At 34.6% G+C, this 19,173-nt stretch overlaps 1 protein-coding gene across 4 annotated transcripts in view; it reads right to left on the bottom strand.

The window, feature by feature from the left end:
• Positions 1 to 14,749, bottom strand: part of LOC105279971 (BAI1-associated protein 3) — a 69,528-nt gene extending 54,779 nt beyond the window's left edge. For 2 of the 4 annotated variants that reach the window (XM_011340107.3, XM_011340105.3), the window contains exon 1: positions 14,463 to 14,749. The gene's annotated coding sequence lies outside the window, so the exon portion shown is untranslated. The remainder of the gene's footprint in view (positions 1 to 14,462) is intronic. The other 2 variants (XM_026973125.1, XM_011340106.3) reach the window with 1 other exon arrangement.
• Positions 14,750 to 19,173: the final 4,424 nt, after the last annotated feature.

Here is a 19,173-nt window from a genome sequence, read left to right on the forward strand (position 1 = left end):
AAAGAGCAGTGCTTTTTTTTACAAAAACGATTAATATGCGATTCTGTTGGTAGGTTTTTCATTATTTGTAAGAAGCTTTAAGAGATATCTTTAAAGATAGTAAAATTTCTCTCTCTCTCACACACACACATAATAAAAATTATTCTAGCTTTCTGTTATTATAACGTGTTAAATGTACAAAATTATTATGGATATGAATGTTTTGTTAAAATTGTTTATGTCAGAAGATTACAATAATTATTATATAATGTATAAATACTATGAGATGTTATGTAAAACAGTTAAATTTATATTTATTTATATTTATTTATACAATAAATATAAATATTTACGCTATTTATATTTATTTGTACAATAAATATAAATAGCGTAAATATTTCATTACTTTAATACAAGAGAGCAATCTTATTTTAAATTACTATATGATAATCAACTTAGAACAAATAGTATTGGCTGTGCTTTAAAAATCGCGTAAATACGAAAATAACGATCAATAGATGGAAACTTTCAATTTTACATGAACTTTGAATTCCGGTCATTGCGATAAGGGTGTGCGATAAAGAATAAATCGAGTAACTCCGGAGTGGGTATAGATGAATGAACGTCGTCAGAAAGGCGTGTAACAATCTATACGAATGTAAATTTTGTTACAGGCAAAGAGCTTTATCGGCACATGAAGCTGCCTACGAACCATAAATAATGTATGCTCCTTGGTCACGCTCATAACATGGAAATCAAACATGGACATTGTCAAGCTTTATCTTTTAGCGTGAATCGAGGCGCTATCTTTATCATGTCCTTCTTCGAAAACAGTTATGTGAAATTTTGTACAGATACTAATAACGGCAACGTAAAGCAAAACTTGTTCAATATCAGTAACGGTATATGAAAACAGAAGAGAAATATTAAAATAATATTGCACGTTAAATTATATATACGCATTTGAACGCAATCTTAATAAACAGGAAATGAACGTCGGCTATAGAGAAAAGTGTTTTCATATATTGACAGACATACGTATGAATATGCCGATTGCACGTGGAATAATGTATCTCGCTACATTTAATCGAATGCAATATATCTTTCTGACGAATTTCTGTGTATCGCATGCCGCTTTGAAAAATTTCCCTCAATCATTATGCGTATACATATTTCCATTACTTCTATAAAACTGTCATGCAGTTTTAATGAATTCTGTCGAATATCGTGTAGAATTATTATAGCTTGTATCGATATTTTTGCATTAATTAGGTATTAATTAAATTCCCATTTAAAGAAAACTGAGAGAATATAATTTTGTTATGTGCGTATATAGCATGTAGAGAGTAAATGTTACTTTATTATTATAAAATTATAGATTTGTTTTCAACTTTTACGAGAAAGAAATAATTACAGTTCTAGAGAAAAGAAGGAAAAAGCGGAATGGAAGTAGAAAAAGATTATTAATTGCATTTGATAGCTTTGCGCACTATTATTGGTATATCGCAAATCCATGATCTCGACTCGTGCTATTCGTTTTATTTATTCTATCTATTCAATTCAGTTTATTTTTCGCGATCCGGTTCGTCCCTCTTCACGGATTAAGTAATTGACAAAAAGGCAATTTTTCAGAGCACAAAGTTTCTTCGTCTCTCAATAAAAGCAATCAATTCCTTGAGTATTTTTAAATTAATGTTGAAAAGAACCAATGTCAAAGAATAATATTTCTACCCGACAATCGGGTAGAATGCGACAATTTCTGCTAGTGCTACCTTTTCTGCTACTTTTTCAGATTACTTGGGATTTCCCAAAGAGTATTATAGTTGAAATTCGAAATATAATGCCGTCTGCAATATACATTTATTGCGTTCATTCTTGTTTAAAATACCTACATCTCAAATGACAGAAATAATTTTTTTATTTTTTCATGGATTTCAAACATAGTTTTAGTAAAACATTTTTTTGAGTGGATGTATAACATTCAGTGTAACATTTCGTTCTGTTTACATATGTATGGTGTACATGTAGATCTGTACATACATGTATGTAAATCGTGAAATATTTTCAATTGTTTGATTAATGCACAACGAGAATAAAAAGTAATTTGTAGCTGACAAAATTCACAATAAATGGTCAGAGAAAGCTACGAAATGTGTGTTGAATTGTTGCTAACAATAGGAAAGGTAATTTCTCAGTCGCATGAACTTTCTTTAATATCTCTGCTATTCTCTCGATTAATATACTCCATCTGACAATTACCTGACATTATAGAAAAATTAACGTACTCCATATAACAATTACCTGACATTACAGAAGAATCTCTGTTGCACTGGAAACTGCGACCGCACAATGCATCTCTAATAAAAAGCAGCGAGGTTATTATTTCGTTAAATATTATCACTACTTTTCCCATCTTTATTGATGTGTACATGCTCCATTAAATCGGGTCACTTTCACTTATTCAACAATGTTAACTGTAACAAAACTTTCCCAGGAAAAATAATTTTTATGACCGCACAAATGTGGTTTTTATGTAACAAGAAGTCTGGGATATTCATTATTCGTAATATACGCGCGATTATTATTCAATCCAAGAGAACGATGGTGAAAAATTTGCTTTGCGATTTACGTTGCGAAAATAAAAATATACGGGAATGAAAAAACGAGTTTACATGTTTTAACATGAACGTTTTAACATGAAATAATAATTGCGCCAATTTAACGGACAAAGTGCTGCCTGTAATTCAGAGAGGGTATCCATTCCAATTCGAAACACAAGAACAATTTTAATATGTTTCTGTCTATACTGTGGCATGAGTTACTGTACAGAGTTTTTGCAATATTGCATAATGTAGGAAACTTCCATTATCTAATTAACCAATACTTTACACATCCATCTGCAAGTCGCTTTTCATTCTATAATACATTTGCGTAATAAATCGCGATATACTAGTACCGTTGCGTTCGCATATTGCAATACGTATATGCATTGTTTGGTCAGTTAGTATTCTATAATAATTAGCATTGCAATGCAAATATTGAAACTATTAAAATCGCGTAAATCTGAATTCCATAAATTCTCTAGAAATATCGATATATTTGTAAATCTACAAATTATATTTTGCATATAGATAATTTACAAATACATGTATCAGGCATGAATAATAATTCGAATATTTGAATAACTACGTAAAATCATAAAGAATACATGAGAGAGATAGTGATAATATATATTTTTATTAGAAATATGTTGAATAATGATGCAGCTGTTTGATGCAGTTCTTTAAACATTTTTTAAAGATATTAATTACATGGAGGAATATTTTAAAAGATTTTCAAAAACTATATTATTCTCTACAATCTAAAAAAGCAAGTGGTGCATATGTGAATACATGTATGTATTCTTTTTTTCCATATATGCATTATATATCTGCATTATCAGAATGCCAGATGTGACGCAAACGTGACGTCCTTTCAGTTTATGAATGATATTTCTCGAAATTCCTCGCACATCGAAGTATTTCATGTCGACCGTCAAGGTATGCTTTCTCTCCTTAGCATTCTGATCGCACGGAGAAGCCGGATAAATTGGATTACGACTGTGTCCAGAAGTTCTGCGCATGCAGCATAGCTCGCAGCATTCGCCTCCGACTTCTCCTTCCGATCGACGTGTTCCATAACGCGCGTTGTCAAACGTATTCACTAGGATAAGAAAACTTTGATCGAGAATATTCTGTTTATCGCCAAAGGAAACAATTATTTCAAATAAATAAAAAAATAAAATTTGTTATAAAATGTGCGAAGTATAGAATACATTTTCATATTTTTTCTTTTGATATCGTATTAAATAGTATACAGTATATATAATATAGTATAATATAGTCATTAACATCTTATATGCGGGTTATTTTTGACGATTTCGTGAAGTAAACTAGACACTACAAAAGGTATTCATTAAAAAAAAGAATCAATGAAATAAAATCTCAATTTCAATAACGAAGTAAATAACTGTTTAAAGAATGCGTCGTACATAATTAAGTTAACTTTATGCACATGAAGTTGCTCTAACTCCCAGAAAACGCACAGACGAAGTAAAAACGTAATTTTATGTTGTCTTCATACAACTTGTTAAGCATCGCAGAGAAAACTAGTTCAGGACTTTTCGATTCAACTTTCCATAAGGAATAACACTATGTACTTAGTGGGTGCTAGATAAGAAACACCCTGCATATATTTTATATCATATATATTGTATTTATTGTATACTATATAAAACACTATAAATACATATATTAAGAATGCATTATATTAAATAAATATTAAATAAATATTCAAAATCTAATAAGTACTTCATTAGTAACCTAATACAATACGTTAATTTTGAAATATTTCATCAACAACGTACGGAACGGTGCAAATGTCAGAAATACAGGCGCGAGACACTTTGTACTCCATAGCACAATATCGGCGTAAACATCCGTAAGTCATTTCGTATTTGCGCCAGAAATTGGTCGTCTTGTTACCTCTAGGATAATTTCCGCGTGAACGCGCTCGAAAGATCGTCGGAATGAAGGGAACAGAACGTGAGGCTCGTTAAAACTTGGCGTTTACTGGTCTGAAAGTTTCAACATCCGTGGGCACCGGACAGATCGCGACACGACCCGACCGGAAATAGAAATCTTCAACTGCCACGTGTACATCAACAAGTTAGAGGAAAGTTCGCGATACGCATATATTAATTAAATTGCTATTTCTTTCATCTATTTATTAAATTTCTCCATTTCTCTCTTCAAGTCTTAAAAAACTCTTCAAAAGCTGTCTGTTGAATCGTGGCTTCCTTAAAGTCATTCCAATAAAAAAAGATTTCTCACGATATTACTGATCGCTAAATATAAATTTAAATCCTTGATAATGCAAAGAACTGCAAGGAGCAAACTTCATGAAAAAGCGCAAAACAATTGCTTACAAAAATTAGATGATCTCTTATCAATTCTATTAAATATTAAAACTTTTACATTAGCATATTTCTATTCTATTAATATTAAAACTTTTACAGCAGCATATTGTTTTAATAATTACAAAGGTAATTATTAAATGTAGAAACATTATCCTCAGCGTTAAAAGCGTTACATTAACCCAAGTTTGTTAGAAAAATGTGGCGTGGATCGATATTGTTCCAAAATATTTATATATTCGAGAATCAGAGAATCGTAAAAGCGAATAAAAGCGAATGAATAAAAGCGATGACGCGTTTTTTGATGGAAGATATTGTTGCACCTATTATCCATCGTGTCGTGTATACTTCGTTATTTTGACATTTTGCCGCTCTTGTGTGTCGATCGTATGTCAAAGAGATCTTCGGAACGAACGCGCGAGGGATGTCGACGAAAGAGTTGAGTTATATAGGTCGCACAGGAATTTTATGCAGCTTTGTCCTGCGGCGAGAGAGGAATTTCATAACAGCAATATCAAATTGTAATACTCGTCACCGCAATGTGCAAGCCACGAGTGGGTATTTAGAGGTGAATTCGCATTGCTGTATCCGGGAAAACGTTACCGAAATAACTGCGTTCGTTTACCGAGCTGCGCTCTTGTGCCTTCAAATATCGTTCAGAATCACGAAGCGGCCAGCTCACGAGAATCGCAAATTAATTCCGTCCGTTTCGACTGCAACCATGTGTTTAACTCGCATTTTGGTCACTTTACGTAACTTTACCTCCAGCTCGTTCCCGTGGGAACAATGGAATCCCTATCCCGCAAATAGAATGCGTACACGCAGTCCGATATGCTCCAATAAATATTCGATATCCCGGCGACTTATTGAAAAGAAAGCATTAATTTGCGAAACATAATGCGCAATTAATCGCGCGTAATCGCGCGTGCGTCAAGCAATCGATTATTTATTCCCGTCACGCTGCAAATCGCGCGATCGTTAATTACAAGTTTTCCGCAAGACAAACCGCCCCGAAAGAAACGGAAAAGCATTAGTGGCCACGCAATTAATCCGCGAGATGCACCCCGCTTTGTCGGACACGCGTGACCAAATGCTCGAATTTTGGTTTCGATTTGCTTATTGCGGAATCGTGTTATATGTTCTACGTGTATTAGTATACACGACACATCATTACACAACGAAAAAGAAACACTTGGAAAGGCATGCGGTGGGTGATAAATTGCGTCAGTAGTTCGAGTCAATGTATAATCAGACAGTTATTTACGCACGAGAGTAGCGGTATGGTAAACATGATGTGCGTTCATTCGATTTAACGCCCGATAATGTGACAAATGGAATAATGTATTACGCAACTATTTTTAATTTGTGCCTGCAATGTTTAACATTCTATGGTGTTGTTATTTGGTGATAGCGTGACTGTTTAAATTAAATAAATGATAAATTTCGCCTTTCTCATTTAGTAGTTATTTAATTTGTTTGTATGTCAAATTTACCTTAATTAAATCACAAATTTTATGTCTGCTTGGATTTAATTAAACGCATTGTTTTCGCGTATACGAATGATTATAAAGAATTAATAAATATTAAATGCTAGCTGTTGTGCGGATTAATTTGAAGATTGCAGATTGCAGATCTAGCTACGCTTTCTAGCAACGTTTAAACTCGCTATTTGCCATAGATAGACACATCGTGAAAAAATTCGAAGAAGACAAGTAATTGGTGAAGCGAAATTACCTTTGATTAGATTTGTACGTAACGAAGACATTTAACGAAGATAACGAAGCGATGCAAGTAGTGGAATTAAACTGCGGGCGCAAGAAGCAGCACGTGCGCGCTGCGAATATTTCGATCGGTAAAATACGAGGTGGGAAAAGAGGGTGCAAAGGGTAGTCGCGGGAGCGGTAGAATACGTGCTGGCGATAGCGAAGCAATAAAAAACTTCTGACTGAGGTGGAAAGTCGGTTGCGCACGATTCCTCGATTTTTTGTGTATTGAAGGCAGCGTTTCATATTAAAGACTTGGACTTTCCAATAGTTTCCGTCACCACAACCGCCTTGAAACAGATGCAAATTAATCGATCGTTGAGGAGCAAACAAAAATAGAAAAGAAGAGGAAGAAAATGAAATAGCAGAAAGAACACGAAGGCTGCGATACTCACCGACGACCTTAAATGAAACGTATCAATTTTGCTTCAATTAAGTCTCCGAGATTAATTCTGCGCAATACGTGTGAATTGAATTTATGCATTATTCATTTGATCAGCGTGACTCTCGTATTCACATCGGATATTTTTATTCGTCTCAATTTTATGTAACAACTCGCCGCTTTAAATGCTCGAATAGATATTCTAACATGAATTATTTAGTATTTATTTATTTCCCAAAAAAATTTCTTTATTACTCCTAAATTATTAAGAAATTTAAAAAAAATTCTTGAAGTTTTTATAATTTGTCTTTACGTCACGTATAATTTTCTCGAATATTACGTATAATTTGCATCAAAATTGTTAAATGTTTTTATATATAATATTGAAATTTAATTTGTTCTTGTTCATAAAATGACCATATGAACAATATTGGAAAAAGTAATAAGAGAAAACTTACGTCAACAACTTTCTTATTTATCATCATAATTGATAACATGTCTAGAAACTGAAGTAACAATCGCTCAACTATTATTAAATAATCTAAACGCTATATGCTTGCATGTTGCAAGTCAAAAGATCTGTTACAATGAAACAAAGAAAAAGTACATCAATCATAGTAAAATGTGACAAGACAAATTTGACGATAAGTGTCTAATCCTTACTTAATCATTCATTTAATGATGACGTTCATTTATCACGCAAATCGTTAATTTGCAATAATTCTTTCATGTATCTTCCATTGCGCGAGTCATGGGTATTATCAAAATCATAAATCTTACGATATCTGTAAATCCGAATTTGTGAAGCTCCCTGCTGAGAGTCACGAAAATTGACCGTACTTCTGTATCTCTTAATTATCCGGAAGGTCATCGAGGCGTGACGAACTGATTATCCCATTAATTCGAATACATTTCACAAATAATGGAATATAACTGAAGAAGAATATATTATATATACATATATATATATATATATATATATATATATATATATACATATATTTTAAAAGTAGCACATATGTACATATGTATATATGAAGAATTTATATATGTATATATATTAAAAAAGTTTTTAAGTGTTACATACGCATAATATTATAATAAATATATAAGTGCAAATTATTTTAATATTTTACAAAAGTTTGAGATATTTGCATTAAAACATTACTGACAAAGGAATTTGAAAATTTTAATTTTATTCTTTATCCATTTACTTCTCGTCGAGTAATCAAGTATATGGGAATTCGTCAGGACTTACGGGCACAATCGAATCGGATTGTCAACTGATTTCTGTCGATACCCGCGAGCTGCGTGGAATTCACCGTCAATCACGAACGTCAACGACGCGTACAAGTCAATCGTGCAGTAATAGCGAACGTGGTTGCCCGACCCTGCACACATGATTGTGATTACGATTATTATAATTATTGGCGTATCATTAATAACAGGAACGCCGTGTGTCCGTTATGCGGCATCGCGCGTGGAATTTGCCGCAACCCAGCGTCGCCCAAGCAGCCCGTTAATTACATCAATTAATTTAACCGGATATTCGCCACACTAGTATGCTTTAAATGTACGTTTATCCGATGGCGGTTATAAGCCAACGGATTACCGCAAAATTGTAGTTTATAATTAAACACTAGAGCGCAAAGACCAAAGATATGCTATAAGTGAATAATATTTTATTACTGGAAGGACATGCAAATTTTCTCGATATTTTCATTATTAATTTATTTGATCCATTACTGGATTTTATTTACTTAATATATTTGAGCCGATATTCATAGTTCGTTCTTATTTCAAGACCGTCTTAAGTTATGTCTTACAATGCTGATACGGTTCTGTAATTAGTTTATAACATCTTAAGATTGTACTTAAAACGAAATGTAAGAACGAACTGTAAATATTAGCTTTCTTGAATTAATTAAAGTAGCTTTTGCAATAAATTTCTATGACGTTTAGAAACAAATATTAGTTTAATAAACATGTTAAATTTTCAACGATTTAAATAAGCTTTGATATTTTAAAGCTTATGTCTGTGCAACTATATCATCTCAGTGAAACTGTTCAACAGATTTTGAACAGATTTTCAAATACATATTCATAAGCAAATTATGCGTTTAGACTATAAAATTAAAATTTCTATAAAATTAAAATTTCTACAAAATTAACATTTTGTATAAGAGGAGAAAACGATCCTTTATCCTTTGATAAAATAATGATTTTTTATCTTTTGATTAAATAACAAATTAACACCTTATTATTTTAATACGAGAGTTTTAATTCGAATATAAAATTAAAGCATTACAGTTTTTCAAATTTTACATTATAATTTAGTCTAACTGAGATAGCACTTTTAAAACTAAAAAGTTAAATTATACAAATCGTTGGCGACTGTCAAATCTATTATATTAATTTTATAGAACAATCGAATAATCTATAAATGAAAAACAATATCTCATTACAAAAATCCTCCATCGACATGCTCAACATCGAACAAACCACGCGCAATTCCTCGGGGATCTTTTTCACAAGAGTCTCAAAATATCGCATTGTTACAACAACGCCACGAGCGTTATTATGGCGCAGCATTGTCTATGAGCGAGCAATCTATAACGACTAGAAAATATTGGTGAAAATTAATGCTGCGCGGCTAGAGAGTTTTCCCTGCTTTTTTATACATGACAGGCTTTTCTCTCTCCCTCTTTCTTGCCACTCGCTATTATCCGACCATCATGTTCGGAACATGGAAAATTTCCCTTTTCTCTCACTCCCTCTTGTTTCCTCTTCTATTTTACCATGGGTGAACTATAATAGAAGCGGAGAACAAGCCACTGTATCAAACGCATCGTGTATAGGAATTGTTTCGGTAAAAAGCTCCGACCGAGAGAGACTGAATCTCCTCCGATTCTGTCATGGTACATAGCGATCATTGTTCACTATGACCGCTTATGTTCTGTAAGAGGACACGATATGCACCATGTCGTAGATTTATAATGCACTTTATGTAAATTACCTTCGCTTTTACGGACCTCAAAGTGTCACTCCAGCGGGCTGGCTGCCGATAGCACAGTTTTCAACGAAATTCGGAGTAGACTACAACTCTGCGAAAATGCAACATAGAGTGACTGTTTGTGATGACTAGTAATTTCCAATGCTGTGCAACCATCGATAATTACACGGGAAATTGGTACTAAGCTAACGAGCAGTATTTCTCTGTATGTTTAATACAGGTTTACCTAATTAAAAAATAATTCGTCAAGATACTTTTAATTTTAAAGATATATTTTTAGGACATTTATAATAAAAAAGTGCCTACAAAAGTGTCGAATATATGTATAAAAGCAAAATAAATTCAGAATTAAAATCGAAATAATTCTAATAAGACTAACATTATATATTATAGATATAAAACAATTGTTTTTACAGAGACAAAAATGATTTTACAGAGGCAGAAATGATTTTACATAAAAATTATAAATTATTCATATAAAAATGTAACTAAAAATGTAACTTTATGCAAATTATATAGATTACAACTTTGAATTTAAATATACAGAAGATGAAAATAATAAAGTGGAAGCTGTCATCTCTGCGAAAGTTATAAGTAGGCGAGAGTTAGTTTGAATTAGTCAAATGATAAATCATGGGATAATTACCAGAACCGCGAGGCCACAATTAGCATTTTTATTTTCTTCCAGACACGATAAACGTGCTTTGAGAAATATCAGAGTGGAAATGATATAATACATATATAATGATATGAACATATCGGACGGATTTGTCATAAGCTGCAGAGGGAGCTTAGTATCGCAACTAGACGTGAATTATAATGCGTGCAATTGTGTGATAATTGCATGTCAAAGCAAGCTTACTGATAAACATTGAACTCAAGATCCGATGCACATACCGAATTAATGTCAGATATTTCGCAATAATATGAAATATTGAATATGCGAGTTACTCTAAAATATAGATATATTAATTTTAGCTTAATTTAATGTAAAAAAAGCATAAATAAATATGAAATAAATGTATAAAAGATGTATTATATAAAAGTAAAAACATAATAATAAAATATAATAATAATAATAATAAAGATATAAGTTATTTAATGGAAATTTCTAATTCCCTCAATTGAAAGAATATATAATGGAACAAAATAACAATCATAATTTAAAAGAAATTATGGTTAAAATGTTTCTTAATTCATGTCTAATTGCAAGACAAATGCCATGTGTATCATACATCATGATATGTTCACAAATAATATATCATCTCTTCACTTCCTACATCGCTTACGATTCCACTTGATTTACCCGGTCAAATATGCGTCACGGCTAAGAAAACACCTCGATCACCGAGCTGTCGAAAATACCTTGAAGAAGAAAAAAAGAGTAAAGAAGAGTTGTGTTCCGTTCTCTTCACAAAACTTCCGAGGTTTACTGACACTTCCCAATGGCCGGCCGTCCCTATGGGTGCTAAATCAAACACCGTTCTCCGAAGAACAAGTGCCGACAAAGATTGACAACCTGCACTCCAGAGGCGAGTTACGGTCGAACCGGAAGCCGAGGGTGAAAATTTCTAGCGTGGCGTTGAATTGTAGAATTTATATATCCCCCGATTCAGCATTTCTTCCTCGGAGATACGAACGAACGGGTTTCCGTGAAAGTTTGGATCAACCAGTGTGCCTTTTCTCATTCGATCGAGTGCCAGAAAATCCCTTTTTGCGAACGCGCCCGTTAGTTCTCCGTCGTACTTCACAATTGACGACGAATTTCTGAGGGAATTCTTTCAATATCGCAGGTGCGGAAATTTCGTCTATTCTCTCTTCGTGATCATCGGAATCATTTCTCTTCTCTTCCTCTTCACGTCGTATATTTGTAATTTATTATGCGATCGTACATTTATGACTTATAATATTTGAACAATATCGTGATACATTATTACATTAACAAATATTGCTGTATAGAGAGGATGATTAAGTTAAATAACTACCTATATTTCATTGCTCGATTCTAAAAGAGGAATCATGAGTTTTAACATTTCGCGCAGATTTTAGATATTTGTATTTGTATATTGCGAATATAATATTTATTTAAATATTAATATAAAACGTGTATTACTCTTTCTAGTTTAATTTTTAATATTCAGTTAGTAATAATAATATTCAGATTTACAAACAGCGTGTACACGTGCAAAAACATTTTCATGTCGTGTTTTAAATATAATGATCCTAACTTTTACGATAATTGCCCCTATGTACACTTTAGAACTCAGATATATTTTCGTTCTATCGTATCGCGTCCTAAATCCAGATAACTAAACCCGAATTATACCTCCCCATTTAATACCTTCTCGCCGCGGAGCTTTTTTCGTTCGCTCATAGAGTCCCTGCTTTTCCGAGCTTAGTGATCCGATGCAAAAAAGATCGGCAGAAATCTTCATGTTACGTCATTGTCATAGAAACGGATCTTTGTAATTCAACAGACGTCTTTGATCCCGCCAAAGTGCTTCCGTCACCGACAAGCAGAGTCGATCGATCGCAAAAGAGAGAGAGAGAGAGAGAGAGAGAGAGAGAGAGAGAGAGAGAGAGAGAAAGCGAGAGAGAGAGAGAAAGATACTGCGAGAGACTTCACAATTTCGCATCACACGGACGCGTACATGGTGTCCCTGTCGAGCTGGGAATGATTACTCGTTTCGGCTGTCATTTAATTAACGGACGCTGCACGGCCTCGCGCTTTTAACGAAGACTGCGTTGCGCTCTTGATTAATTCCAATCCCGCGCTCGCGTGGCAACCCTTTGAAAACGAGTTAATAACTTTAACAAGCTCGCAGGTCCAGCCATAACAAACTTGATGTATCCGTCGATTTATTATATCACGGTCGCCAGTAATTTCTGACTATCGGGGTCAAAACAATTAGTGCTCTAAAGCTAATTAGGATTTTTACTGATGGATCATCGACTATTTCATTAGCGATCCTTAACTGAATACCCTTAGCGCTTGACAAATACTCCAGCAATCCGCATCTCTATGTGAGAATCAGCTCAGAACATATAATAAATGCATCGCTAATGTAGGCTCGACGCACGTCGCAGAAATATGAGAATCTGAAGAGTTATTATTTGATTTAACGCAAAGATTGCAACTTATTTTAATTTTGTACGCCGGTATATTACTGTGACTTTGTGCAATACAGTGCAACACTCATTTAATATAATATTACATTGCAAATATGTTGAATATGAAATCAAATCAAATATCTCGAATAAAGATCAAAGCTAGCAACGCTTTTTAATTGACGAGAAGTGCTTTGTAGAGCATTTTTGCAAACTTTGATGAGGGCATTTTTAATGTGAGTAAGCATATCCTTTTTTTTTATTGACTTTTCGTTGAGCAAATTTTTCTGAACATGGTTGAACAAACGCTACGTAATTATACCACAAAAAAACCGCCTTTACTCATATTATACTGGCACTCCCACCCATCAAGGGACTATTATCCGTTCATCGACCTACGAACGACAATTCAGGTAGGGCGATAATCCTCTACATGTCCGGCAGTACGCTGACCCTCACTACTTCCGATGCCATTCAATTGCGTACGTGTCTCATCGAGATAGCATTCGCATTAAGGCGGCTGCTCTACTAACTGTCACATTTAACTAGTCTTCATCATTACTATAGATCGTTTTCAAATTGCATCGATTTCTACTAATCAAAGAAGCTGCAGAATAATTAACAAACGATTGTCAAACGATATTCTATTCCGCTGCGGTTTTTACGGTCAATGCGATTTTTATGAAAGAATTGTCGTGCCACTGCTTTGTGGAACGCATCAAAGATTCATTTAATCGTAACTTTTTGTGTTTGTTACAGTATAGTTACGTATGTGTATTGTTGTATTGTCGAACGAATGTTACTGGATAAAGTTTAATTACTAGCAAAGCGTTTGTATTTCCAATTTCTAAAAATTTTTCTTTGTTATATATTAATTCTCCACGTGCATAAAAACATAAAGACAAGTGTAAAGAGTAAATAAAATTGAAAGAATAGATTACACCCGAAAAGTTGTTCGCTAAATTGTACTGTTAAATTTGAATCTACTAGCAATATAATAATCTTAACTTACTTCGGACATCGTTTGCAATAAAAGTTGCGTCGATATAATAAAATCGCAGCGCGGTTAATTAGAACAAACCGCCCGAGTTTCCAAGAGCGCGTAATTAACGCAAATCGGAACGCGCGCGTGTCTCAAATTCCACACAGCATTCTTGCCACCGGATCCGGCGCGTACCGGAAGCAAGCGCGCGATTACACTAGTGCCTCTGATGACCCAGTTCGCGTAGTAGAGGAGTAAATGCGAGCACTCCGATTACTCACCTCCGTCGCTCCGGCGTTCGCGTGACAATGGCGAGCAGGTGCAGGAGGACTCGGTTAATGCAAGGAGTGTCTTCCGCTAAAGAGTTTCGTTATCACGATGGTATCGAGTCCTTCGAACGTTAACCGCACGTACTTCCGCGATCTATCGGTGCTTCCGACAGGGTGATGATCCTCGCGACGGATCGCGCGCATTCGCTCGCGAGAGTCGAAGTGGGATAGCCACTTGTAGCGTCGGCGGATGACCGGGCGCGTAAACCAGACTGGCGGGTTGGCAAACAGGTGAGATGCCGTCGCGTGTACTTCTCTCTCTCTCCTTCTCTGTCCCTCTCCTACCCACTTTCACCAGTTGCACCCTCTCGGTCTCACCCCGGCGCATCTCACTCCTTCCCAGGTGGCACCCCCTCTTCTCACCGTGCGCCGTCTCACTTCCGCACGAAGTACAGGCTGTCTCGATCTCGCTCCGATTTTTGTCGCGCGTCTTACATCTCGCCTTCTCCAGAGGGAAGTTTCTTTCTTCATTTATCCCGCGTACATGCTTTTTCCCCTTTTGCATCGGCGCCGCTGTCCTTCTCGTGGCGCACCCCTGCTCTCGCGTCTGTCTCGTTTCCTCGAGGCAGCCTTGTCAGTAGTCGTCTCTCTTCCTTTCCCACGATTCTCCCTCTTCCGCTCGAGGAACGGCGTCACGCGTATTCCCCTCTTACCGATACACCCTTGCTGCTTCTCGTCACCCTCTCACTTACTCCCTAGTGCGCTCGCTCTCCCGTTTTTCCAGCGCAGCGCCTCCTTCCACGTTTCCAGATCCTCCTCCCGCCATCGGTGCTCCCTCTGGCCGTTCCACCCTCTTCAGCGACTCCCACCAACTTTATCTCGATGCCGCCCTACCCGTACGGGGGTGAGCTGCTCCCTACCCCCACAGAAGTACGAGCGGAGGTACTTGCGTGCGCAGCACGTCCATCGATCTATTTCAGCTCACCTACGTTCCTGCCAGGCCGGGCCTATACCTGCTGTGATGCCGCTTCTATATCCTGGGTGCGTTCACACTACACATTGCTACAGTGACGAAATGCTGAGGAAAGAAAGAGAAAGAAAGTAAGAAAGAAGGAAGGAAAAGAAGAAACGAGTGAGGTCGAACGAAACTTCAACAAAAGACCCAGAGACCTGAATTCGATTCTGGGTTACTAAGATCAGAGGAATTTCAGAAGATAGCGTGCTTGTTCTAATATTTAACAAGAAAGTGGATTTATTTGGAAACCAAGTGGTTGGATAAATCATGAGTGATCCCCTTATTTGTTATCCGCATTATTCACTTGTTCGTTTGATCAGTTGACTATTAATATTAATCGGTTTTTTGATTGTCCTATTTGTTCATCTCGGAATCATGATTTCTTGAAGTATATGATTATAGCGAATTGCAACGTATTGCTTACCTATGTGAACTTACGATGCGTGAAACTACTGAGAGGTGATACCGATGATCTGTATGTTAATTATATAATTTTATTTATGTAATTAATGAACTTTGTACGCATTGCAATACGAGATCTTGGTTATTCATTTCAGCTAAAAGGCTTTTCCATGACCCTGAAAAACTTGATCTTAACTTTAGGCGAGTTTTCTATGGCAAATCTAGAATCAAATCAAAATCAAAATATTCGTTTAGCGAGAAGGATTAGAGTCAAAGAGTAATAAAATGTCACAATTTAGATACTATATTTTTAACTAACATGAATGTTTTTTATATACACAAATAGTATTAAAAACAACTTGAAAGAAAGAGAATTGCTCGGTAAAGTTATTGTTTTCACACGAATTTCTCTGTTGTTTAAAATAAAAGCTGTGCTTGATTTTTTCTCTTTCATAACAAAATGAAGTTTGCATCAATACTGTGTGTCCAGTACATTCTGATGTGCATGTATGTATGCGTATGCGTGATGTATAAACAATGATTTTCAATTGAATAATATTCAATATTCATTATCAAATTATTATAATAATTGAGGAATGTTTGAACATCGTTTCTCAGGATAACGGTATTGGTATTATCGTAATATATTCGCATGGCTAGTATATGTAGAATACAGACGATAATTACGTTAGCATCGCACATGGAACGTGATTTCGGGTTAATATTGAGGCCGTTCTCTCACAAGGACTGTCTTCAAGCGCTGAAACAGCAACTCTACGTTATTTGCGTGATCGTAGTTTCCAAGGGGGAATTGCTTGGTAACACAAATGTCGCCGGTGTACTTCACAATTATTTGCGGTAGTCACGCACCAAGATATTAAACTTTATCACACGAAAATTTTTCCACAATTGCCTCCTACTTGAGATACGTCTCTTATTTATTCTTTAAAATCTCAAACAACATGTACATGCATAGGAATTTACAAATTTAGAAATTTTATATATAGTATATGTATATATATCTAAGGGAATCATTTAAAAATCTGAATAAGTTGTATACTATGTAAGTATGATATAAACATATATAAAATAAAAGAAACATTTTTGTCCATCTATTAAATATATATAAAACTTAAATTCCTTAAAAATTATATGCTTCATAACTTAGATAAATTTATTATACTTTTTCATAGATCTAATTATAATACATTAATAAAATTAATAGAAAGATATAAATAAGCTATAAGTGAATAAATACTATAGACTAGTCAAACAAATGTAAAATTTTTTTACGAATATTCGTATTTCCAAAGCTATATACAATGCATAAAGCATGCATTTTTATTTGTTGAGATTTTCTCTGACCCGCAAAATATTCTGTTAGATTCGCTGTGGGATTTGCGGTAGATATTAAATGCTTGAATGATTTGGTCGAACGTGTACACCTAGGCCAGTATGTTGAAATTGGTTTTACTTTTAGGAATTGAAAACACGATCTAAACTGGTAAGCATCGAGCGAGATTGGACTTGAAAATTATTTCTGATTTACACGCAATCAAAGTTATATACATTCTGATCGGCAGTTCAGACGAATGATCATATTTTCGAAGTAATGTTTTTCTGCTCTGCATAAAAAAAAGTATTCCTCATTTATTAACAGAATGTTTATTAACAGATTGTAGATAGTCCATCATGCGATAAAACACAATATCTTTACTTCTTTAGACTATCGTGTATTTTGTTTATTGATTATTATTTATGTTTACAATGCAATAAAGATTAAAATAATTAATTTGACACTTACTTTTATTCAAGAAATGTGATATTTTTCTTTAAAAATAGATCAAATAATTTATGTATCATGAAAAGACATAGATGTTCTAAAAGTAAAATATTTTGTGATTCTGCATTTCCAGTTCTTAATTAATATAATCAGTGTGCTGTTGTAAAAGTACGGGGTATGAAAATGCGTCTCGAAATCAAACTCTCGACAGCATAATTTTATGCTTTTGTGCACGCTACCGTATGCTTGTGAAATCGACGCACGCTAGTTAATAGAACCGTAGCTGGTCTCTAGGATGTGATAATGAAATCGGATTATCGATTTTGTTCCCGCAGCAAACAGTCGTATACACCGATGGCATTGATAAACGATGACTATGCGGGCTATGCATGCAAGATAATAACTATGCAACGTCTAATGAAAAATTTTCATTAACTATCTCGTCCGCGAAAGCCTAAAATCATCACAAAAGTATACATGTTATTATCATGTAATGTGTGATAATACTACTATATTATAATATAATTTAAGAGCTTCGTGTATGACATATCATCTCGTCAATTGTGTCGATAAAATCTTGATTTGCACAAAATACATGAGTTAATAAATTAACATATCTTTCCGTTGATTAATGACAGTTACAGATAAAAATTATGTTACTTATGTCATTACTTAGTTAATTAAAAATAAACGAATAACTCGTGACGAAAAATATAAAAAATATTCTGTGAATTAATTTATTCATTGTATTTTTAGAGCAAACAAATTTAGTACTTCTGTATCAGCAAAATATATAATGTTAAAGGCAAAAATTTTTAATGTAAAAATTTTTGTCTCGGTTTTGATTGAAAAAGAAAAAGCTGTGAATTTTTAAACGTGGCAATTTTCCTGTTTTTATATCAGCAAAAGAATACAAATTGTTCGACGTGCAACATAAGAGAATGTCACATCGCAAGCATCTTGAAATGCGGCTTTCCAACAATGACTTTCAAAGTAGCTGACACTGCAAAGTTCAATGTGCTACCTTCGAGTTGCTTTTAAACTTTTCCGTCATCTGTTTCAATATACGCGATATTAAAAATGTTCTATTCCATTTCTGTCATGTCACTGATATGTCACCACCAAATCACCACAAAACAATTTGTAACTTGCGTGAAAATTGAAACAATTGAAACAATTGTTAGCTGTAACTAAAATTGCTAAATAAATTATGGCTTTCCATTTAACTGAAAAAAGGAGACCAACACTTGTTTTCGGTACGGGCGACACATATTTTCTTACTATTTTTAATTGACCTCCAAATATCGATTGTTTCTATTTGAATTAGAATATTTCTCTCTTAGAGTGCACGAAATATTTCTTCCTCTTACCTTCGTCTTTTTCCTTCCTTCTCTCTCCTCCTTTCGCTCCTTTCGTGTTGAAAACGGTACTTCTGCAAGTCGCGACTGCATTTAAAAGGAATCTCGATCGTTAATATCGCGCGATCAAAGCCGCATGGCTTCCGGAAAATTTTCCTTCCACGT

Source organism: Ooceraea biroi, chromosome 1, assembly GCF_003672135.1.
Source record: "Ooceraea biroi isolate clonal line C1 chromosome 1, Obir_v5.4, whole genome shotgun sequence".
NCBI classification, from domain to species: Eukaryota; Metazoa; Arthropoda; class Insecta; order Hymenoptera; family Formicidae; genus Ooceraea; species Ooceraea biroi.